We start from the raw sequence: 24,815 nt of genomic DNA, 5'->3' as shown, positions 1-24,815 counted from the left end.
ATAGGCAAAGACTGGTCCAAGAAGATGTAATGCAGGCACCAGTGGTCACATGCTAGGCCTCTACTTCAAAGTGAACCAGCTCCATTGGAGTATATCCTTGTCTGTAAACCAGCTTGGTTCTAGGAAGTGAATATGAGGTGAGTTCGATTTCTGCTAACCACACTTGGATATTCCCTCATAAATGTTTAGCACCGCTTTACCAGAGAAGTCATCTGTTATATTTTCAGGGACCTCATCTTCAGTTAGTGATTGACATTAATGAAGCTCAGGGCCAAAGATGAATAAGAACACAATTATAGTCAATCACAGTTATTATGCTTATTATTTTGCCTTAGGAGGGAAAAGCACATTGGAGGAATCACAACACTCTGCAGGAAGAGGAAGGGATTATAGGATGTGAACTAATGGGGAGGAGTACACAATTTTGCTGTTTCCTCTTTTTTTTTTTTTTTTCCTTTAAAAAAAGAAAGGTTTAAGGCCGCCCTGCTGGCCAGGGCGGGTGCAGTGTGGAGTTCTCCAGGAAGGAAACAGGGGTACCGTTGAAGGCCACAGGGTGCGCTACTTGGCTTCGGGTATATGGGAGTAGTGAGTGCAGGTCCTGAATGAGAGGCAGGAGAGTGCCGGCTGGAAGACCTGAATGTCAGGGGCAGCTCAGACAATGACGCGATCAGGCTGCCACCACGCTCTTCCCAAGAAGCTATACCGCGAAGTCAGATCTCGCGGGATCTTGGGAGTTCTGTGAGCGCCAATAGGGACTCCTGGGTGCGAAGCCCTTGAGAGCCCTCTCCCGAAACTTCTCCATGAGGAGTCTGGTTCACACCACCTATCAAGCCAACCCCAATCCCTCTCTACCCCCACGCAGCACTAAGTCAAAACGTCTCCAGTGCCTGTACCCAGGGGCATCAGCCGTGGTGTGCAAAACCTCTGTCCCAAAGGCCATGCCGGAACAAGACCTCTTGAGACTCACAACGAGGGAGTGAATGGCAGCGCCTACCAAATGTGCACAGGTATATATAGCCTTCCAGGAGACCCTGAACGCAAGGTTAATTTCTGAGGGTGTATAAATAGCATCTACAAATCAGGCTAGGCAGTCTCTGAAGAGAGCAAACTGGTTCCAGTAGCAAGGATCGATGCAACGTTGGTTTCCCCTGGTGAGCTTTTCAATTTGACAATTCTAATATTATTAAGGTGAAAGCATCTTTTTTTTTTTTTTTTTTTTTTTTTTTTTTTACCTGGAGTGGAGGTAAAAACCAATACTTGTAAGACTGAAGTTTGAGGTTGATAATGATAGGACAATTTATGTATCACAAGAAACCTGTTGAAGAAAATATGCTTTCAGAGTGGTGAAAGGAATAGTTATTGAATTTGCGTCATCAGCATCACATGAAAAATAACAAATTTGGGCATCAGTTAGATTTAGAGCAGAAATGATAATCTGAGAAAAAGACCAGAGTTTTGTTTTTTCTTAGGTGAAGTAAGTAAGGCAGAATGAAATGAAGAATAATATGGTGGAGATATGTAAAAACACCCATCAGAGGCCAAATGGCCACAAAGAGGTACCAAAATACAGTAGTAACTGGAATAAGTAGTAAATAAAAGGAAAAAGCAAGTTGATTTAAAAATTGTGTTTTATCATTTTGCGTGGAAGCTGTTTTGTCCTACATCTGCTTCATCCAAGAATCTTTTTTTTTTCCAGCATTATTGAGCTGTTATTGACATAACATTGTGTAAGTCTAAGAGGAATAATGTGATGATTTGATACGTGTGTATTGTGAAATGTTTACAATAGGTTATTTAATACCTCCACCTTGCATAATTACCATTTGTTGTTTATATGAAGACACCATTTAAGATTTACTTCCTTAGAAACTTTCATATATGCAATATAGTATTGTTAACTATGTTCACCTAGAATTTATTCCTTCTTTAAATTTGTACCCTTTGACCAACCTCTCTCCATTGACCAACCCCCTCCCCCCCAGTAACAACCAATCTCTCTGTTTCTATATAGTTCAGCTTTTTAGAATCCATGTATAAATGAAATCATACAGTATTTGTCCTTCTCGCTTTGACTTTACTTGACATAAATGTCTCAAGATCTAATCTTGCTGTGGCAAATGGCTGGATATTTTTAATGGATAAATAATATTCCATTGTGTGTGTGTCACATTTTCCTTGTCCATTCATCTGTTGATGGACATTTATGTTGCTTCCATGTGTTTCATATTGTGAATAATTCTGTAATGAACATGGGTGTGCAGATATTTTAATGAGATAGTGATTTCATTGCTTTCAGATAAATGCCAGAAGTGTGTTTGCTGGATCGAATGGTAGTCTTATTTTAATTTTTTGAGAAACCTCCATAAGTGTCCTATAATGCAAAGACATCAATAGTATAAGGATTCCCTTTCTCCACATCCTCACCAGCATTTGTCATCTCTTAAATTTACAATAATAACCACTCTATCAGATGTCAGGTGATGTCTCATTATGGTTTACATTTCTCTGATGCTTAATGATATTGAGAAGCTTTTCATATTCTTGTTGTTTCTTTTGGAAAATATCTATTCAGGTACTTTGCCTATTTTTAAATCAGATTGTATGTTTCAGTTGGTATTGATTTGCATAAGTTTTTAATATATTTTGGATATTTACCTCATCAAATATATAATTTGCAAATATGTTCTCACATTCTGTAGGTTCCATTTTAATTTCGCTGATGGATTCTTTTGCTACACAGAAGCATTTTTTTTCTTAAGTTTGTTTACTTTGAGAGAGAGAGAGAGAGAGAGAGAGAGACAGAAAGCAGGTGGGCTTGTGAGTAGGGCAAGGGCAGAGAGAGAGAGGGACAAAAAGAATCCCAAGCAGGCTCCACACTGCCAACACAAAGTACAATGTGGGGCTTGATCTCATGAACCAAGAGATCATGACCTGAGTTTACATCAAGAGCCCTACACTTAACTGACTAAGCCACCCAAGCACCCCAACTGCACAGAAGCTTTTTAGTTATGAAGTTTATTATTATTATTACTTGATTGTGATTTCAGTGTCATATCTAAAAACTCATGGTCAAGACCGATGTCAAGGAGCTTTTTCCCTTTGTTTTGTTTTGGCTTTTTGTTTTTCCTTAGGATTTTAACAGTTTTGCGTATGACCTATTAGTGTCTAATCCATTTCAAGATAATTTTTTATGACTGGTAGAAGATCGGATCAATTTTGCCTCTGAATATCCAGTTTTGTGAACACATTTGAGGAAGAGACTACTGTTTCCCCACGGAGTATTCTTAGACCCCTTGTCAAATATTACTTGATCATATATGCATGGGCTAATTTCTGGGCTCTCCATTTCATTGGTCTTTGTGTCAGTTTTTTTTATACTGATATCATACCATTTTGATTACTATGTCTTTGTAGTAAAGTTTGCAATTAGGAATTGTGATGTCTCCAGCTTTGTTCTTTTGTAAGATTGCGCTGGCTATTTGTGGCCTTCAGTGGTTCCATATGAATTTTAGGATTTTTTTCCCATTTCTCTGCAAACTAATCTTGGAATTTTCATGGAGATTGCATTGAATCTATACGTGAATCTATTATATACATTATGGATGATAGCAAATGCTAGTATGACACTTGCACAATAATATTTTGGGTTCCAGAGGGAGCAAACCACTAATTCTAACAATGTCAGTAATGTACATCCTGGGAAAAAAGAAAGTTATCTTTTTCTCTAAATTCTAAATAATTGCTATTATTTATGATATAACTTATATATGTAAATATATGTTTAGACATAAATATATGGGTATACACACAAATATGTGTATTTATATGTGTATATCTAAATATATATATATATATACACATACGTGTATATTTAAGTATATATATATACATACATATATTTTATATATATATATATATATATATATATATAATATGAAAAGCTCAAATTAGTTAATCTCACTACTTCCATTAATCAGATTGTATTCTACATGGAAGTTAATTCAAAGAATTCCAACCCATGTGGTACTTCATATTTCTGTTTTACATAGTAGAGCCAAAATGAGTAATAATGGCACATTCATTATTTTGTGAAATACACTGTTTTGAAATTTTCTTCTTTTGTAACTTTTTTTTACCTTTGGAAGGGAAAATTATTCTTTTCAGTCACCTCATCATTAAAAAATTCTGCAAAATGTAGGAATACTTGTGAAAGTATTTTCCTAGACCAGATGTAGTACTTAGTATTCAGCTATGTTCATGATAAAGATATGTTTCGGACAACTCAACATTAGAAGTATCATCTGAAATATTTTTTTATTTTTTTAAGTTTAAATAAACTTTATTTTTGACATATATAGAGAGAAAGAGGGGCAAAGAGAGAGAGAGGGAGATAGAGAATCCCAAATAGGTTCTGTGCCATCAGTGCAGAGCCCAAAATGGGGCTCGGTCTCATGAACCACGAGATCATGACCAGAGCAAAGATCAGGAGTCAGACGCTTAACCAAACAAGCCACCCAGGTGCCCCTCATCTGATGCATTTTAAAATGCAGACATGAGAATATTAGAACCAATTGTGGTCTCTGCTATATGCAGTTTTTCGCTTCTGAGAAATTTTTTCTGACATGGAATTTTAGATGAAGTGAATCAGACACAAATATTTGTCAATAGCCAGATTTAATCTTCAGTAATGCCCAGTGAAATGCAAATTTTAAATAGTTTATTGAATATTGATGTGCACAAATTGCCCAGAGTTAGCTATGTAACAATAGCATGTAAGGAAAGGACAATTTACATACATAAAAAAACAGAATTCATGGACTTATATTTTTAGGAAGGAAAAAATCAACTGTCAGTGTTTGAAAGCTTCAATTATTTACATTATGCACTGGATGCTTTTATTAAAGCAATTAATCACATGAATGTCAAAGTTCACTCTAATCTTTATCTTTAATATTTATTTTGTAGATTAAAAAATCTTTGGAAGTCTTTAACTTAATAAATATAAATTTATGATAAATTTTCTGGTGAAGCTATATTAGTAGAAAATTTTCAATTTAGAAGATATTTGAAAACTGTTAGAAATAGTCCCAAAGAAAAATAAACATGGGGAGTATTACAATTTTAGAAATTTATTATCAAATGAAACTTTTACAAACACAAACTTATTCTCATGTTTGAGACTTTCCCTGATTATTTTTGTACCTGCTGCTTTATTTGGGAGAAATCTTTGAGAAATAAAATTTATGAAACCTGTTTGTCAATCAATTATGAGAGAAGATACATTGATTACTCTGACTCTACTGTCTACTGAACATGCATGTGCAAATAAAACTAATTTTGAGAATTCCACTGACAAATTTGCACGGGTTAAGTTATAAAAAGAAAAAAAGACCCAAAAATAAATAAAAACATTTAAAAAAAATTTTAAAAAAAGGGGCGCCTGGGTGGCTCAGTCGGTTGAGCAGCCGACTTCAGCTCAGGTCATGATCTTGCGGTCCATGAGTTCGAGCCCCGCGTCAGGCTCTGTGCTGACGGCTCAGAGCCTGGAGCCCGTTTCAGATTCTATGTCTCCCTCTCTCTGACCCTCCCCCATTCATGCTCTGTCTCTCTCTGTCCCAAAAATAAATAAAAACATTAAAAAAATTAAAAAAAAAAAGAAAAAAGAAACTGTAATGTTGCTATGCATTACTGCAACAGACCATTGTAAAGGTATGTTTTCCACCCTTTCTGAAAAAGAATAGTGTGATTATTACCTCCTTTCCTATAACTATAATTTTATTTTTGTCCATATTTATGTTTTCATAATCTCTACTGGCATTATTATGTATACAAACTTATGCATAAGAAGATTATCAGTACCTACATTTCTTTTCTGTACATCGTCATAATTGTAATTTTATAATTATTGCTAAAGATAATTTTGCTTTAGAGGTTAGGGTTGTGGGGCACCTGGGTGGCTCAGTTGGTTAAACATTTAACTCTTGGTTTCCACTGAGGTCATGATCTCAGGGTGTGTGAGTTTGAGCCCTGCGTTGGGCTCTGTGCTGACAGTGTGGAGTCTGCTTGGGATATTCTGTCTCCCTCTCTCTCTGTCCCTACTCCACTCATGCTGTCTCTCTCTGTTAAAAATAAATAAATAATCATCTAAAAAAAAAAAAAAAAAGAACATATCATAGAGGTTTGGTTTCTTTTTTTGCAACCATTTAGACTTCAAATATATTACATATGCCTCTGGTTGTAGGGCATTTTGTAGGTAATAAAAGCCTTGCTCTTGTTTATTTTCCCAGAGTTGAGGTTCATAAACAGGAAATTTGCCTAGATTATATAAAGAGGATGATTGTGACCTCAGAAAAATTTAGCACTTAGAACCAGCAATGCTCAGCTAGTCTTAGACATCTACAAAATTAATTTTTGGTCATTGAACTAGGAACATTTTGAATAGCTTGTAATCTCTTAGGATTCTATATTATTATATTTCATCTTGGGTTACACTATGTTTCAAATAATGAATTTTTTTCCAGCAGAATTTCAGTTTCTCTTCTGAGCCTTCCTTTCCCTTCTGAGGTAAAGCTATTAACAAAAGAATCAGTTGCAGAACTTGTTTTTTTTAAGAATACCAATAGGCTGTTTATACATTGTATTAAACAAGAGTCTAAGAGAATGTTAAGGTCATATATCTTGATCAAGGATTTGATAGAATAAAATGGGGAAATGCTACAGACATTTCAGTCCAAGAATATTGTTGATTATCCTATGAGAAAGCAAACAAATACTGATTGTGTGTATTTAAGTGAAAAACAAGGAAAAACAAAAGTCTACCGGTCCACCAAAAATGAATGGCTACAAGAACAGAATTTTTGTCTTAGGTCACCAGGAAGTGTAAGCTCTTAAGTTTGTTTATAGCTCAGAAATCTGAGAAGCTTTTTGACAGGCCACGTAGGAGTATTCAAGATCTAATGAAAAAATTATGTTGCTTTTTTTATGAAATCTTCCACAATAGGTCCAGTCCTTTGTGTTTGGATCCAGTTGATGTACAAATGATTAATGTATGGAAGTATCCTCGACTATTTCCTGAAAGAACCTGTGAAGAGCTTTGAATTCACTGCCCTATTTCCATAAAAGTTTTCTTTCTATTAAGTTTTCTGGAGTGGTGTCACAGAGAAGGAGCATATGTTGGCTAGAGAGAGGGCCAGGAGTTATAGTTACAGGCTTTTTAAGGGATTAGCCATAGGGGCATTTTAAATCTCTACCACCTGAAGTATTCTTGTGACTCAAAAAAGTGGTACAAACAATGGTAGGAAAATCATTGTTTCAGGAGAATCAATGGACATTAGGTACCACAGTCCTGCTTAGAATGAATTCATATTCCCTCAGGTTTAGGAGCTTCTATTACTTTTTCTACCCAGTGAAGACACATAAAATAAATTTTCACTGGCAATTTATTAATAATGTCAGCAAGTTTTCCTGTGAAAAATACTTAGTTGTTTTTGTTACTGTTGTTGCCCATTAAGGGAAGAGCAGATTTATTAAGCTGCTTAATTTTTAAGGCCATTATTTTATTTTGAGCTGTATTTAAAAAGCATTATTTTTAATCTAAAGTCTCTTAATACTGTTTAGCCAAATGTTGAAATTCACGTAGTGAAGCAATCTGCCAGCCTATCATTTGTTTACATACGAGAACTGCAATTTCTGTTATTAAGCCACTGACAAAAGAGTAGAAAGAGCTCTGAAAACATCCACATCACAGGCCTCCCTAAAGACTCTCTCAAGATTATCATTAATTCTACAGGTTTGCCCTTTTGCCATTTGCAAGACTGGATTAATATCCAATCTATTCTAACAGGAAAGTCATGCAGTATAGTTCCTTAAAGTTCTTCTATCAGATATGCTCTGAGATATACTAATTAACTAAAATTTACTTAATTATCTTCAAGTATTGTCAGTTGTTGGCTGTTTTAGGTTGAGGGGCCTTTTTGGCCATGTTAAGTATGTCAGTTGAAACCTGTTGGAAACACTACCTGATAAAGACCTGGGACCAAAGACCATGAGGTCTTTGAAACATGTCTGTAATTACATAAATTTGAATGATTACCTGACTGCAATAAAGAACACACCAGAGGAAATGTGGAACATCTTGGTAAGAATGGATTGGGGGCAGAACAATTGACTGCTTATCTTAATAAATTTTGTTTCCCAACTAGGAAGAGCTAAAGTAGAATAAGTGTTTTCATTGGAAAAGATACAGTAGTCAATCATGTTAGAAGAAAGAGGGAGATGTTTGGTTATTTTGTGGCTGCATGATGTGGGTGCAGCTGTCCATATTCGGACATGATCAAGGTATTGTCTTGTTTTTGTCTTGCTTTAACAAGATAATGGAGTGATATTGTCTGACATTATTGATATTCTCAAAATTTGTTTTCTGTTCTGTAGAGAGTGTAACTGTTAGCTTAACTGTTACAGTTAGCTTAACTGTCTGCTAAATGGAAGACGTTCTTTTTTCGAATCTCACCACAGATACCTGCTAGTGAAAACACTGCTTGTAATTCCATTTTACAGATGTTATTACATCCATTTTCTCTATGATTATTAACAACTGCCCCTGTCCTCTGCCAGTTTGGGCTTGCAATATTCTCACTGATGTCATGGAACTGACATGTGGAGTATCCCGCACAGTAATACCTTTCATAAATTTTAACTCCCTTCGTAGTTGTCAAAATGCAGAAACTTATGATTCACTCAGTAATTAATTTACTAATGACTCGGCAAAGGGTGTGTTTTCGATCTCCCCCCCCCAAAGGGTTGGATTAGGAGTGACTGAAACATTTCCTGCATTCCTGAACCTTGGACTTTAATATAGCATAAGCCAGGATATCTCATTGATTCTTGGCCACTTTTGAGTCCAGATAATAATTAGCCAAACTAGCAGATTAACATTTCCTTCTGTGTGAGCCAATATGTTAAATCCAGAAACACATGTCAGTATATGTATCCCAACATAAGATTATATTTTGTCCTTCTTTGTCTAATACTCTTAGAAATCATTTCAATACAGGCTCCCACAGACTCCTGTTGATACATATTAATAAATTACATAAGTATTTCTATGTAGAGGCTATTTACTTCCAGCATTGGCCTTGAATCTCTGTTTTATGTTGTGATCTTCTGCTATCTTTGAGACTTTGTTACAAGGATAGGAACAATGCCAATGGTAGATTTGGATTGTTATGAGTATCTGAATCCCTTGAGGGAACTTCCCTTGGGAAAGGGAAAAAAAAAAAAAAAACTTCACAAAGCAGAAAGCTAAATTGTTCAGAAGAGGTATGATGGGTTACCACATGGATAAGGCAGATTAAAAATGGTTCAAAGTTCTTATCCTAATATATGTAAATCCAAATATCCCTGTACCAATTTTCCTTTATTACTAGGGTATTCATCTTAGAGTGAAATGCTTAGAGTTGTTTTAACACTTTTACTGCACAGCATTTAAATAAAGCCCTAGATTTGAGCCTTTGACTATGAGAGGCAAGGGACTCATGAAAATATGTCATTGAAAGTTTCTCGTTTTTCTTTTGTGTTTTAGAGTAAGAAATTTACAGCGTGTAATTTATCTTTTTCTCAGATACATTAATTGTTACAATGAAAAGAAGTCATCTGATAATATAACCTGTATAATCTGTTTCCCACATAACAATTAAGTGTCACAGGTCCTTAACTACCAAAGGTTTTTTCTTCCATTTATACTTTATTCCATACCACTACTGTTGGTAATTTTAAACACTGTGATGCTACTCTATACAATAGATTCTTAATGTCTGCTTCCTCCTGGGAAGTAAAATATCTCAGTACATCTCCGTATTGAGTATGGTGTGAGAACGTGGTCCAGTTTCATTCTTTTGCATCTCGCTGTCCAGTATTCCCCACACCATTTGTTGAAGAGACTGTCTTTTTCCCATTGGATATTATTTCCTACTTTGTTGAAAATAATGTACAATATAGTGGGTTCATTTCTGGATTTTCTTATTTTCTTCCTTTGACCTTATGTGTCTGTTTTTGTCCCAGTATCACACTGTTTTGATTAGTACAGCTTTGTAATATAACCTGAAGTCTGGAATTGTGATGCCTGCAGATTTACTTTTCTTTTTCAAGAAACCCTGTTTTGGTTATTCAGGGTCTTTTGTGGTTCCATGCAAATTTTAAGATTGTTTGTTCTAGCTCTGTGAAAAATCTGGGTGGTATTTTGACAGATTGCTTTGGGTAGTATAGAGATTTTAATAACATTTGTTCTTCTAATTCATGAGCAAGGAGTGTATTTCCATGTCTTTGTGTCCCTTTTAATTTCTTTCCTTAGTTTTTTTGTTTGTTTTTGTTTTGTTTTGTTTTGTTTTTATAGTTTTCAGAATATAGATCTTTCACCTCTTTGGCTAGGTTTAGTCCTAGGTCGCTTACTGTTTTGAGTGCACTTGTAAATGGGATTAATTCCTTAATTTATCTTTCTGACACTTCATCATTGGGGTATAGAAATGCAACAGATTTCTGTATGTTGATTTTGCATCCTACAAGTCTGCTGAATCTGTGTATCAGGTCTAGCAATTTTTTGGTGGGGTCTTTCAGGTTTTCTATATAGAGTATCATGTCATATTCAAATAGTGGAACTTTTACTTTTTTCTTGCTGATTGAGATGACTTTTCTTCTTTTTGCTGTCTGATTGCTGTGGCTAGGCCTTCCAGTACTGTGTTGAATAAAAGTGTTGAGAGTGGACATCCTTGTCTGGTTGCTGTTTGTAGAGGAAAAGCTCTCAGTTTTTCCCCATTAAGGATCATGTGAGCTGTAGGTTTTTCATATATGGCCTTTATTACATGAGGTATGTTCCCTTCAAACCTTATTTGTTGAGGGTTTTTATCGTGATTGGGTGTTGTATTTTTTTCTAATGCTTTTTCTGTGTATATTGAAATGATCATACAGGGCTGCCTGGGTGGCTCAGTCAGTTAAGTGTCCAACTTCAGCTCAGGTTATGATCTCACAATGAATGATTTCCAGTCCCCCATCAGGCTCTGTGCTGACAAGCTCAGAGCCTGAAGCCTGCTTCAGATTCAGTGTCTCCCTCTCTCTCTGCCCCTCCCCCACTCATGCTCTGTCTCTCTCTTTCTCTCAAAAACAAACATTAAAATAATTAAAAATAATGAAATTATTGTGTGGCTCTTATCCTTTCTGTTATTATTATGTTGTATAATGTTGTTTGTGAATATTGCACTACCCTTGCATCCCAGGAAGAAATCCCACTTGATCATGGTGAATGATTTTTTTCGTTTATTGTTGGGTTCAGTTTGCTAGTATTTTGTTGAGGACTTTTGCATCTAAGTTCATCAGAGATATTGGCCTGTAGTTTTCTTTTTTTATGGTGTCTTTATCTGTTTTTGGTATTATGATAGTGAGGGCCTCATAGAATGAATTTGGAAGTTTTCCTTCCTTTTCTATTTTTTGGAATAGTTTGAGAAGAATGGGCATTAACTCTTCTTTAAATATTTGGTAGAATTCACCTGTGGATCCACTGGTCCTGGACTTTTGTTTGTTGTGAGTTTTGATTAGTGATTCAGTTTCTTTGCAGGTAGTTCATTGGTTCAATTTTTCTATTTCTTCCTGTTTCAGTTTTGGTAATTTAAATGTTTCTAGGAATTTATCTATTTCTTCTAGGTTGTTCAATTTGTTGGTACATAGTTTTTCACAATATTCTCTTATAATTGTAATTCTGTTGATTGTTATTTTGTCTCTCATTTGTGATTTATTTGAGTCCTTTCTCTTTTTCTTCTAGATGAGTATGTGTAGAGTATCAATTTTACTGATTTTTCAAAGAACTACTTCCTTATCTACTTGTTTCTTTGATCTGTTCTTTTTTTTTTTTTTTTTTTTTAGTTTCCCTCAGCATGGAAATCTTCCATTTAACTGTGCTTAAATCTTTTATGTTTAATTCAGTTATTGATTTGGTTGGCTTTTAGTCTTTTTTTTTTTTTTTGCTATTATTTTTGCTATTTTGCTACTTGCTTTCTGTTTGCCCGACTGCTTTTTTTTTTTCTTTTCTCGCCTATCTCCATGTCCATTTTAGATTTTTTAAATATCACGTCTCTTTCATTCTTGGCTTACTAGCTATGTTTCATTGTTTTTTATGGGTCACTCTAAGGCTTAAAATATTTATATTTAACTTAACATATCTTCCTTATATAAGTATTCTTTGGCTCTTACTTCTCATCCTTGTAATGTTGTTTAATAATTTTAGTTCTGCATGTATTTTAAATGATACAATACATCGCCATTATTTCTACTTTAAAGAATTATCTTTTGAAGAAATCTTTTGAAAAAGTTCTGTTTATTCACATGTTTACTAATTTGGTTAGTCTTCTTTTCAGTGTGAAGTTCTGAGTTTCTACTTACTATGATTTAATTCATCTTGAAAAACTTTATTTAGTATTTATATATTGTACGTTAGCTGGCGACAAATTGTCTAAATGCTTTGCTGGAAATAGTATTTAATTTTCCTCATTTTATGCAAAATATTTTTGCTGGTTCCATAATTCTAAATTATAGAATTGCCCCATGTGGCCTTACCTAGCACCTTACAGATGATTTTTCTTGTCTGTGTCTTGCATTCATTCCAACAAGAAGAATTTGAACGTATCAATCTTTGTTTCCTAGTATTTAATGGAGTCTTACTGAATGTTTTCATTATTCAGTGAGATGTCTCTGGTCTGTGCAGAGAAAACATGAATGTCTTCTAGCCCTGTGTAAACTCTGGAAATGATTAAGCTTATTACTTCCTGACATTTATTTTCTCAGTCGGTTAGAGTTTTACCTTCTGCATAGATAGTTTAATGTTTAGCAGTTTCCTTCTGGAGCTCTTCTTCATATAGTTTCCTCCACAAATGAAACTCTGCCCTGCAAATGCCAGCTTTCCCCTTTCTAAATTAGACCCCTTGTCTTCTCAACTCAGACCCTGGCACAGACTGTCTAGATTTCTTCTCATGTGCTACAATCCTGAGATAGAGAGAATGGGCTATTTTAAGGCTCACATCATTTAATTACAAAATCAGTTCCATTGTTTTCTAGTTTTTGAAAGAAAACTCTCTAGAATTTAGGAATGAAGAATGTATCAATCTAGAAATTTAGAAAACAAAATTTAGAATTAGAATTTAGAAAACAGACTACTGACTTTTAAATTACTCAGAAAAAAAAGTGAAGACACTTGAACAGAGTGAAAAAAAAAAAGGAAAGAAAGAAAGAAAGAAAGAAAGAAAGAGGAAGAAAGTATTATGGAGATATGTTAGGTAGATAATACAAGTATTATGTTATTTTCTGATGTTTGCAGAATTAGCAAACTTTTTAAAACTTAAAATTTGGTATGAGTTATTTTCCCATGCTAATTAAATATTTACTTTGCTTCTATTTTATAACCATGATATTGTATTATTTTACTTAAAATAATGCCATTAAATTGTATAATGTTCAATCCCACAAACCTAGACTTACATTAGAGTGAGATGTATACTGTTACCTGCGGAAAGGTACCAGAGAGTAACCCTGCAGGCAATGAAAGCCAGGTAAAGAGGGCAGTAAATACTCTGAACATGTCACCAGTAACTACAAAGTTAAATTTCAAGTTAATGTGTCCATAAAGTTCTGAAATTTCTATCCCTCTTTTAGTGAAGTAAATTTTAAGCACACTTATTTTTTAAATATTGGTCATATTTGTCACAGAAACTATTTGTTCTGTGTATAAGTAAATTATATTATTTGATACAGCATGAGTTTGCTTGCATATTTTGAAAAGTTGTTATATTTCTCATTTGGACATAAGCACACAAAAGTTCTCAACTTTTTTTTTTAATATTTTTAAACACTGGTTTAATTGATTTCTCTTTATTTTTCTTTATCTCTCATTTATCTACTTATCTTTTAATAAATATAGAAATAAAATATATTCAGGTTTTTTTTTTCGTCTGCTTCAAGGAATATAGTAAAGCAGCGACAGCAAATGTGAAAATAACAATAATCTCCAGTGTAAGCAAGATTAGTGGCAAGTAGTGAGGACGGTTGCTCTGGTCACCGTAACCATAAGAGAGTAAGGATCACCTTCCGAACCTTTTTTTTTTTTTCTCTATAGAGTGCAGAAAGCTAGAGTTTTATGTTACATGGCTTAACTTTTAAATGTTAACTTATTGAACATTATCTATTCTAAGACCATTTTATTCAGTGCATTTAGTCTGAGAGGCTTTAGATTGTAACTCGGCTGTTCAAGGGTCCATGTTTGTATGTATTTCTCTTGCCATGGTTTTCTTAAATTGATGTCGTTTAGTTTAAAGAATGCAATTGAAAAGAGATGCTCTGCTGCTAAATGATAACTATTTGTGCAACATAGTTCCAGAAATGTGCAAACTGTTATCCCCACATTGGTTATTCAATTAATGCTAGTATAACTACTACTTCAATAGCTGCTGAGATTTAAGTAGCATCAAGTAATTGTCAAAATCTAATGAACTCAGTTACAGTTGCCAGATCAAAATGATCGATAGTGTCTCGTGTCTTCCTAATCTCAATGTGCTCCTATTGCCAACAAGCAGCCAAAATATCCCATCAAGATATAAAAAGAAAGTTCTGTTAATTATGCAGCAACAGTGTTGCTATATGTCACTGACCTTTTCACAATTTTTTTTTGTAAGTGTTTTATAAAGCATTTCTGCAGACATAAAATGTAAACAACAAAAGGTCATTGTTTTAGGCTGTTTTTCATAAACGATTAGGGAAAAGAGAGCTATCTTAGTTCTGCATTTTTGCAATCTTTTGCAAATTATATTTTTTCAGTACAACTTTCTTGGAAATTTTGTATTAAGTATAAAAGCTAATTAAATATGTGGCATAACAATCACTCAGTTTTCAAGTCCTTTGGACCAGCTACTAGGATAACATAAACCTTTGCTGGGTTTGCATGTTAAAAAAAATCTGCCTTTTATTTTTGATGTGAAGACTAGATTTTTTCAGAACAGAATTTTGCACTTTCACTTACTGGTTTAGTGAAATGTGGCTGAATAATTTTTAAGGAAGTTTATAAAAAGAAAGTGTTTTATTAATTTTACAGATGAGCTAATCATAAAGTATATGTTTCACATATGTGTAAACACATATTTCTATGTAAAATCCTTGATTCAATAAATTTTTATTGAATATCTGTCAAGTAAAACACTGTTCTTTGCACTGGAAATACTGTATTGAGGTGGGGGTGGGGGAGACAAAGTCCATGCTGTAATAAGAATCCATTCCAGTATTGAGAAAGAAAATTTATAAATATGTATATGTAATTTAAAATACATAAAGGCCCAAAGGTTTAAAGAAAAGAAAAGAAATTTCAGATGGAGTGGGCAGCAATCACAAATGCTCTGAGGTGAAGAGAAACACACCTGGAGTGTTCCAGAAACAACAAGGAGACTGATACAGTTACAGAGTGACAGAAATAATAGGGACCAGATTATATGGAACCATGTAATTCATAGAATTTGACATCTATCCTGATATTCTAATTTGAGTTAAACCTTAACAAAGTCACTTGAATTGCTATGTCAAAAATGCATGAAAGGCATTCAGGGGTAGAACCACTGTAACAATGAGGAGACTATTACATAACACAGAAGTGTGATGAGAATGTGGCATTCTCCAGGATAGTGACAGATGGTCAAATTCTGGATATATGTACAAGGATAAGCCTGCAGGATTTAAATTAAGACATGAGAAACGTGAAATAGCCTGCTATATAGATATCTGGGGAAAGAGTGTTCTAAACAGAGAGGATTTCACCTGTCAGGGCCTTGAATGGGGACACACCTCGGAGTACAGGAACAGCAGTAAAGCAAAATGGCAGGAACAGAGTGAATGACTGAATGTTGGAAGCTTAGGGGATGAGGTCAGAGAAATAACAAAGGCCAGGTTAAGGAGGACAAAGTATGGTGCAGGGAGGAAGAAAACATCAAAGATAGCAACCAGGGCTGCGGTAACAAGAACTGTGTTGGTAAACTGAAGTGAGTAAGGCTACAGGTGGTTGCTGTTGGTTTGGAGGAGAGTATCAGCTTAGTGTAGCGAAGGCTGTTTGAAATGTGGAAGTTTCAAGTATGCCGTTAGGTATTCTGATATAAAGTTTTTATAGGGAAGAATTTGTCAGACAATATAAATAAGTGAGTTATCAGTATTTAAATGAGATCAGATAGAGAGTAAGATAGAAAGAGAAATGGTACCCAGACTGAACCCTGGGCTTTCCGTTATTTAGACACTGAGGAGATGAATAGAAGTGAGAAAAAGAAACTGAGAAGAGCTCAAAATAAGTGAAACTAGTAATTCCAGATTACTTCCTATTCCTACTGCTTTGATCAATTTTGAAACGATATGCTAGCCATATTATGTGTGTTGATGTGCTGCTTTCCATATGATTTCATAGTGTTTTAAGATATAAAAATATTTAATATTTAAACAATAAGTCTGTTCTAGTATTTTCCTGAAGTTTAAATAAAAAAGTAATTCTAAAAATGTTGCCTGTAGATTTTGGAGAAAGTAGAGGGAAGTAGGGAATGCTGCAGTAAATACCTTTTTATATTCTTCTTGAATTTTGAAAAAGACAAATCCATTCAAAAATAAAACAAAAAATTTAGAGCCATGTTTACATTCTTAATGTTAACAATAGCTGATCTTCCAAGGCATGTTTTCCTGGTAGTTTTATATTAGAAATAAAACCCAATTCTGCTCAAAACACATTATGATTTTAAGAGATCATCTACATAAAGTAGTGCAAATTGATTTCAAGTTTAAATGATTTCTCACGTTTTTCTAAACTATATATTTAGCATTTAAAGATTATATGTTTAGAGATGTTTTAGCAAACTGTTTTGATTCTCTATGAAGAAAGGTCCAATTATCTTTTCCAGTCATGTATTTTCTATTAGTTTTGACTTCTTTAAAGGGTGGGAGAAACACATTTTAAATACTTGGCCTTTTCTGTGTGAGGTGTTTTTAAAGGTAACAGACTTACGGTTTCTATTTTGCATGCTTTCCACATTTATAAGCTTACTGTTAACTATTTTGCTGTTTAAATGAAAGACTGTACTGACAATTAAATGGAGGCTCATGCATGCTTCACTGCCGTATCTTATTATCATCCGTGTGAAAGGAAGCAGAATGCTGAAATTACTGGTTTTAGCCTGCATCTGCATTGCCTTATTATGCCTACCAAGGTGAAAATGTCAACTCTGAAGAATGTAATTATAGAACTTAAACTGCAATAGTGGCAAGGTTAAGTTCTTGCTTTACTGATCTTAAAAGGAACGAGAACTTCTGGGTCTGGAAGTGCCTTTTGTTTATGAATTTAACCTACCATTTTATCCCTTCTGCTAAGTTTCTCTTAGATAAGGTTTTCAACACAGGTGTTAATTCAGTATAGATTTTTAGATTTTTGTTCTATTTAATACATACTGTTTCCAGCAACCAGAAAGCATGTAACACATTTTCATATTTGGCTACTGCCATTTCAGGAGATAAAGTGTACAATGCATTTGAAGATGCTTTGGGGTAGAGCAACCCAGGTTTTTGCTAATAATTTTAATTTTAACATGTAAGTTATAGTCTAGGTTAGTAAATACTTTTGAAAGAAACAATTGCTAAATAGTAAATAAATGTCTGTAGTTGGCATTCAATTATATATTGGAAACTCAATTATGCCAATAAATTCTTTCACGTGGGGTCTTTTTTAGTAATTTAAAAACCCTAAAATTTTCACTATTATACCTGACTTGATTTTGCAACTGCAAGTTTAGAAATAATAATTTGCAGTTAAATATGAATTTAAGATATTGGAAATAATTCAAACTTTCTTAATATTTAATGGAAAAACATTATGACTTTTAAATATGTTTCTTAATAAGCATATAATTTATTAAATATAACATATTTAATACATGCTCTTGGCCCATCACTGTGGAAAATACAAGGCTGATAGTCCCATTCAGATGTTATTACTTAAATGATGGGGGTAGACTTTAAATGTATTGCAAAGACATACAGATGAAGAAGCATATGAATAATGTAAAACACAGTAAGGAATTCAAGGAAGGAAGACTGTACTTCTAGCCAGGAGGATCCATGAATGGTTATTAGATTAAGTGTCATTTAAAACTAGTGTTGCTTGATAGGTCATTCTGCACGTAAGAAATGGGAAGAATAAAGGTATAGTGGCTAGAAAATATATTAGAGACTTATTTATTGTATCCCTAGTCCTAACATAGGACAACATATGGAAAAAATGTTTGACCACAATACCTCGTTAAAAACAAATGTGTAGATGGTATACGTTCGGGATGTATAAATGACAACGAGAAATGGATTTCTGGAACTAGCCAAAATATGGTCTAACAAAAAAAATTAATAACTGATTTATTTTTTTATTTACCTTTCAATAGAACACATTTTTAAAAACTATTTTATTTTAAAATAAAAAATACTCAAAGATGAAAATGCAACTTCTTCAACTTTGAAATTTATATTTAAATGACAAGCATATTTACTAAAACGATAAATATTTTAAATATATTAATATATATTGTGCATAGTTTTATGTTGTATCCATATTCAATCAGAAACACCCTCTGCCTTACAATTGAAAAACAATGAATATAAACTTTTAATTTCAAAAATAGGAATTTGAAGTGAAACATTTCTGAGCCAGTATTATAGGTCAAGTTTTGTTAAAGAGAAATTGAGAAGTTTTCTTACTACATCTATACCTATACTTATTCCCAGAAGTATGCCTATATCTATATCATCTATATATCATTTATATCATTTATAAGATAGAATATGATGTTGTAAAGGAGTATCTACCATCTTAGAGAAAGCCAGAAAAACTATTCCAGCTGGTGAAAGGAGAGAGTGCTTTAGAGGGAAAAGAATGGAGGCAGATGCTGTCTGGGCCCCTCATAATGTGGAATATGTATGTTCATAAAGCTAGACGTGAGTTCGAGTATGTGTTGATCAGGAAAACAACCGAAATCTGAATTCCATTAGTCAGAGACAATCTGCAGACAGAAAGGGCTTCTGTTCTGTTTCCTATTAAGCAATGTGCTGATCATTTTCCAGTTTGCTCTGAGACCCATTCTACTTCCTTCCTAGCCTTTCATTAGCAAAATTAAAAGTGTAGTTTTTCCCTGAACCCCATGAGTCCCACCTGTACCACCATCAACAGAATATAATGAAGGAAGTTCCTTTTTTTTACACTTCTCATTAAAATACAGGCAGGTTTTGGATATGAAGCAAGTATCACAATAAAGTGAATCAAATGATGTTTTTGGCTTCCCAATGCATATAAAAGTTATGTTTATACTATAATGTAGTTGATTAAATGTACAATAGCACTGTGTCTAAAAAACAGTGTGCATACCTTAATTGAAAATATTTTATTGCTAAAAAGTACTACCTGAGCTATCAGGAAATCATAATCTTTTAGCTGGTGAATGGTCTTGCCTCGATGTTGATGGTTGTGATCAGGGTTGTGGTTACTAAAGGTTAGGGTGGCGGTGGCAATTTCTTAAAAGAAGACAACAATGAAGTTTGCCATGTTGATTACTTCTTGCTTTCACAAGTAATTTCTCTTACCATACGACAGTGTTGGATAGTATCTTACCCACAGTACAACTTCTTTCAAATTTGGGAGTCAATCCTCTCAAACCCTGCCGCTGCTTTATTAGGTAAGTTTATGTTTATTCTAAATCCTTTACTGTCATTTCAATAATCTTCACAGCATCTTCACTGGTAGTAGATTCCATCTCAAGAAACTACATTCTTTAATCATTTCCATGAGAGGCAACCTCTTTTTCCATTAAGGTTTTATCATGAAGTTGTAGCAATTCAGTTACATTTTCAGGCCCTACTTCTAATTCTACTTCTCTTGCTATTTCCACCATATCTAAATCGGGAAGAGGGTTGGAGTCAGCTTCTCACAAACTCCTGTTAATGTTGATATCTTGACCTCTTTCCATGAATCATGAATGTTTTTCTTGTCATCTAGATTGGTGAATCCTTTCCAGGATATTTTTAATGTACTTTGACCAGATCCATCAGAGGAATCACTGTCTATGGCAGCCTTACAAAATGTATTTCTTTAATGAGAAGTCTTGAAAGTTGAAATTACCTCTTGATCCATGGGCTGCAGAATGGATGTTGTGTTAGCAGGCATGAAAACAGCATTAATCTTGTTGTACATCTCCGTCAGAGCTCTTGGTTGGAAACCAGTTCAATGCATAACATCCTCTTATTTCCACGTACAAGAATGTCTCTAGTATAAGTGCTCCTCACCTTGGGTCCACAACTCAATAATTTTTCCCCATAAAGGAGGAATGAGATACCAGCTTGGTGAGCAATAGACTTGGACCCATGTCTGTCATTGGATCTCTTCCACTTAAAAGCCACACATCTTGTGATTTTATTTATTTCTTTATTTATTTGATTCCTTCTTACCCTTGGGCTAGGAGAAAGAAACTGCATGTTCCAACTTCCAGCAGATGGCAGCTTCCAAGCCTGCTCAGAGAGAGAATAACAGGTAGAGAATAGTAACAGGCCCATTAGCCCCTCCTAAGCCATTGTTTTAAAATAATTTTATAAAAACAGCAGTTGTATTTGGCTTTCCTATGCCTGGCATGTATCTATTAATTAGAATCACATTTCTGCAGAGAAAAACATTGCTCTTGGTCAGACCCTATAGTTTAATTCATTCTGATATTTCCTTTGAAAATGCAGTTCAAGATCCAAACATTTGTCTCATTCATTTGCAGCTCCCCTTCTTTTATTCATCAATTCGTGAAAAATTAGTCTGCATGCCATATGTGATCTATGTACAATAATTTGGACTATTATAAATTCTGAGTTTATAAGACAAGAGACATTATATTTCAGTAATAACAATTATTTGCAACTATAGCATGGTTAATAGAAAAATGCATTAATGCATATATCAGTAGTAATTTTAATTGCTTTATTTTATGACCTATTTTCTGCTTTTATTTATTTTTTAATTTTTAAAAAAATATTTATTATTTTTGAGACACAGAAAAAGAGCGGGGGAGGGGCAGAGAGAGGGAGAAACAGACTCTGAAGCAGGCTCCAGGCCCTAAGCTGTCAGCACAGAGCCGAACATGGGACTCTAACTCACTAACTGTGAGATTATGACCTGAGTCAAAGTCGGACGCTTAACTGACTGAACCACCCAGGCGCCCTTATTTTCTGCTTTTATATGCCTTTAATAAAAACACAAAATGTTTTTTATTGCTTTTGTAATCTACAGATTATCATGCAATTTAGAGGAGAAATTTCACTGACATTTAATTCTTCAAAATTGATGTTAATATCTCATGGGGCATACATTTGATAAAATATAATCTGAAAAAATTATCTGTCATTTCATGTACTGTTGGAAAATTCAATGTCTACTTCTGTGACAATTGCAAAAATAAATGATATATTTCATAAAGATTTTTAATACTACCATTTATATGTATATATGTATACGTAAATCAACAATTAAGAATTCTTTAGAGTACTTAAGGTGGATAAATGCATAACCTTGTGTAAATTGAGAGCCAGTTGAAGTAGTTTCTAAAATCCCTTAGTGTTGCACTGTCCAGCAACATAGCCAATAGCTACATGTGGTTATTTAAATTAAAATGTATTAAAAATATTTAAAAAATTATTTCCTTAGTCACTCTAGCCATGTATAAAGCCACATGTTGTTAATATCCATCAACGAACAGAATAGTTTGTAAGACAGTTCATCATCACAGAAAGCTTTATTGGGCTGTACTTCCTTGAACTCTAAATAGTCTATGGATTTAATTGAATATTAATTCTTTAAATGATTTCTAATAAATAGGTTACTCATAAATGTCAGAGTTATTTCAGCATCCTTTTCTTACAATACCACACCTAATGGAACTCAGACTCTAGTGGGGGTTGTCACTTTAGAAAGCATATGCTATATTAGTTCTAAGATAATGAGGCATGGTAGCCATCATGCATCATGCAGTGCTGCTCTGAAGGTATGTAGAATTTAAGAAGATGTGTAAGTTTTCTCAGGGTATCATGACATAATGAATTTTGATTTCAGCCTATGCCCCAAAACACAAATGGCCTTTCCTTTCTATGAAACAGAATATCATTCTCTTTGATGAAGGATGATAGAAAATGCAGATCACAGCAAAGAAAGTATAGATGTAACAAACATTTAGGTCACAGAGAACAGCTGGACAAACACAATTTTCTCCAAGTGTTAATGAGAATAATACGCCACCAGCTTTGTAAAGACCGTGTTTCAAGGGAGCAAAAGTCCATGCTTGCCGTTTACAAATGCAAAGATTACGAGCTATTCACATCTATATAACAAGACTCTAAAAGACATTGGCATCTGAGGGAAAAATGTAACTATTTACAGAGGATGCCAGATAGCACATAGAAAATGGAACCGAATTTAAAAAGAGCCAAGCGAAGAGGAATTTATACAGAAAATACACTGGCCATTATTATCTGACCCTTAATGGGAAAAACTAGAGGTTTATACAAAAAAAGTTTAATAAATCTGTTACATTATTTTAAGTCTTTGTATGTAGAAGCTGTGGGTTAATGCATAATTTGCATCTAGGTGATTTTGTTAAGATTCTTTTAATTAGTTATTCCCAATAACCTGTTTTGTTTATTTTAGAAAATGAGTTGACACATTGCTTTATGCAAGACACATTTCCTTCCCAGACAACTAGGGGGACCGAGCTATATTTGACCATTAAAAATAAAAATTTTCCTTTTTGAAAAGGAAACCCGAATCCTTTTCTTTTTCTCTTTACAAAATGGCTATTGCATTGTGGAACACCATGATGTGTTATGGTATACAAGCGTTCTTATTGAATCTTATTGAAGAACTTGGATTTTGTAGTAATGAAGAACTCTGTTTGAATCTTGGCTGTGCTCTTCACTACTTGATTGACCTTTGAAAATGACTTAAATCCCTGAAACGTGATTTTCTCATCTGGAAAATAAGGATAATAATATCTCCTATCTAACTAACTTGTTATAATATTTGAATAAGGTAATGATTATATACAAAAATTGCTAAAATTAAGACTCACGTGTTCCTTTTTTATTTAGACATATTATTTTGCAGTAATTATAACAATACATATTTTGTTGCATGATATAAATTATTTGAAGAAGGAACTATTCTGGGACTTTGAAAGGAGAGTGTTGTTACAGGTATTGGCTTGACCCACACTGACAGGTAAATCAGCTACTCCTTTACTCTCCCAAGGTCATTCCTTCCAGTTGTGCATTCTACTTGGTATTCAGGCTTGCAAGCCATCCTTTGAAGTTGTAGATTTGTCTTATTCCTGATAGATCTTAAGCTTCTTTTAAACTGGAGTGAAGTTTGGGTAACATTTCTAATCACCGAAGAATTCTTTCTAAGGAGTGTGATTTTTTTGCCCCTAAATTTCATAGGCTTTGCATTATCTTATAAAGGAAGAAAAGAGATTTTAAAGATGTACTACGCATGTGACGCTTTACTTAAACTTTCAGACTTATGATCATTCTAAAAATGATGTTTTGGGAGGAAAATAAAATAAAACCATAGGTCTTATGATGATTTCTGATATTCCACAATAAAAAATCAATCACTTACATTTACTTTTTGACACAAATAAAGAGTGGCATTGGAATACTTTGTTTTGCATAGCATTAAAATGAACTTAGTTTCTCCTATAATCTTTGTGATCTCCTAGGAATCCTAAGAAAATCTTACCTCTACTTTTTCTTAGATCCCGGTTATATTAACCAGGAAACTCTTTGTAATCTAATTAAAGGACAGAATTTTAAAGCATGAATAATTTTCGAGTATTTTGTATTTCAGCCATTTTTGAAGTATTATGTACTTCAATTTATGGAAGAGAATACCATAAACTTACCAGACATATTAAAACTATGTGCTAGAGCTAGGATTTGGACTTGGTTTAGGGGTGTGTGTGTGTGTGTGTGTGTGTGTGTGTGTATCACTTTTTTTCTTTCACACACACATATCAAATGTGTGTATATATATATATATATATATGCTTTTATACTTAGTAATGTACAAAATATAAGTATATTCTGTAAATCAAAGCACATTAGTTCACAAAGACCTTCAATTTTTATGCCTTCATTTACCTCCTTTTAAATGTGCCCTTATTTATATTTGTTTACATACAGCTTGTAGTTATGTTTATTCAAACCATTGATAGATGGTTAAGAGATTTCCAGTTGCTTGTCATTTCCAGTGATGACAACATAAATAACTTGAAAATATGTTATTTCATGTGTTGCAGGTGATTCTTCAGTACAGATTCCTAAGATTGAGATTTTATTTTGTTCCTCTGATAGAAGAGCCTTGTGCAGGAAACAAAACAAAACAATAACAACAAAAAATGTGGGGAAATGTATCTTAGCCAAAAGAAGTCCCACCTGTACCTTCTGCCAAATAAACTCTGATGGCCCTCCTTTGAGAATGGTTTCCTCTTCTGCATAAGACTACAGCCTCCAACTTCATGGAGGCTGTAGTCAGCATTCTCTGAATCATCTGAATAGGATTTGCTGACTCAAACATCCTTATCATTTATCCCTAAACATTAAATCCAGGTAGGGAGAAAATCATTATTAGCCTGACAATGAAAAAATAACCAAAATGAAAATTCAGTATGTTCTGATACACAATAAAAGGTATGTTT

General features: G+C 33.9%; 1 long non-coding RNA gene across 1 annotated transcript; it reads left to right on the top strand.

Annotated features, from left to right (window-relative positions):
- Positions 1 to 758: 758 nt before the first annotated feature.
- On the top strand, positions 759 to 24,593 carry LOC122237671. Its single transcript, XR_006216269.1, has 2 exons — positions 759 to 1,007; positions 24,417 to 24,593. It is a non-coding gene; the product is annotated as an uncharacterized LOC122237671 (long non-coding RNA).
- Positions 24,594 to 24,815: the final 222 nt, after the last annotated feature.

The sequence above is a fragment of the Panthera tigris genome, chromosome B1 (assembly GCF_018350195.1).
Source record: "Panthera tigris isolate Pti1 chromosome B1, P.tigris_Pti1_mat1.1, whole genome shotgun sequence".
Classification (NCBI taxonomy): Eukaryota; Metazoa; Chordata; class Mammalia; order Carnivora; family Felidae; genus Panthera; species Panthera tigris.
This window is presented reverse-complemented; position numbering and strand designations above follow the sequence as displayed.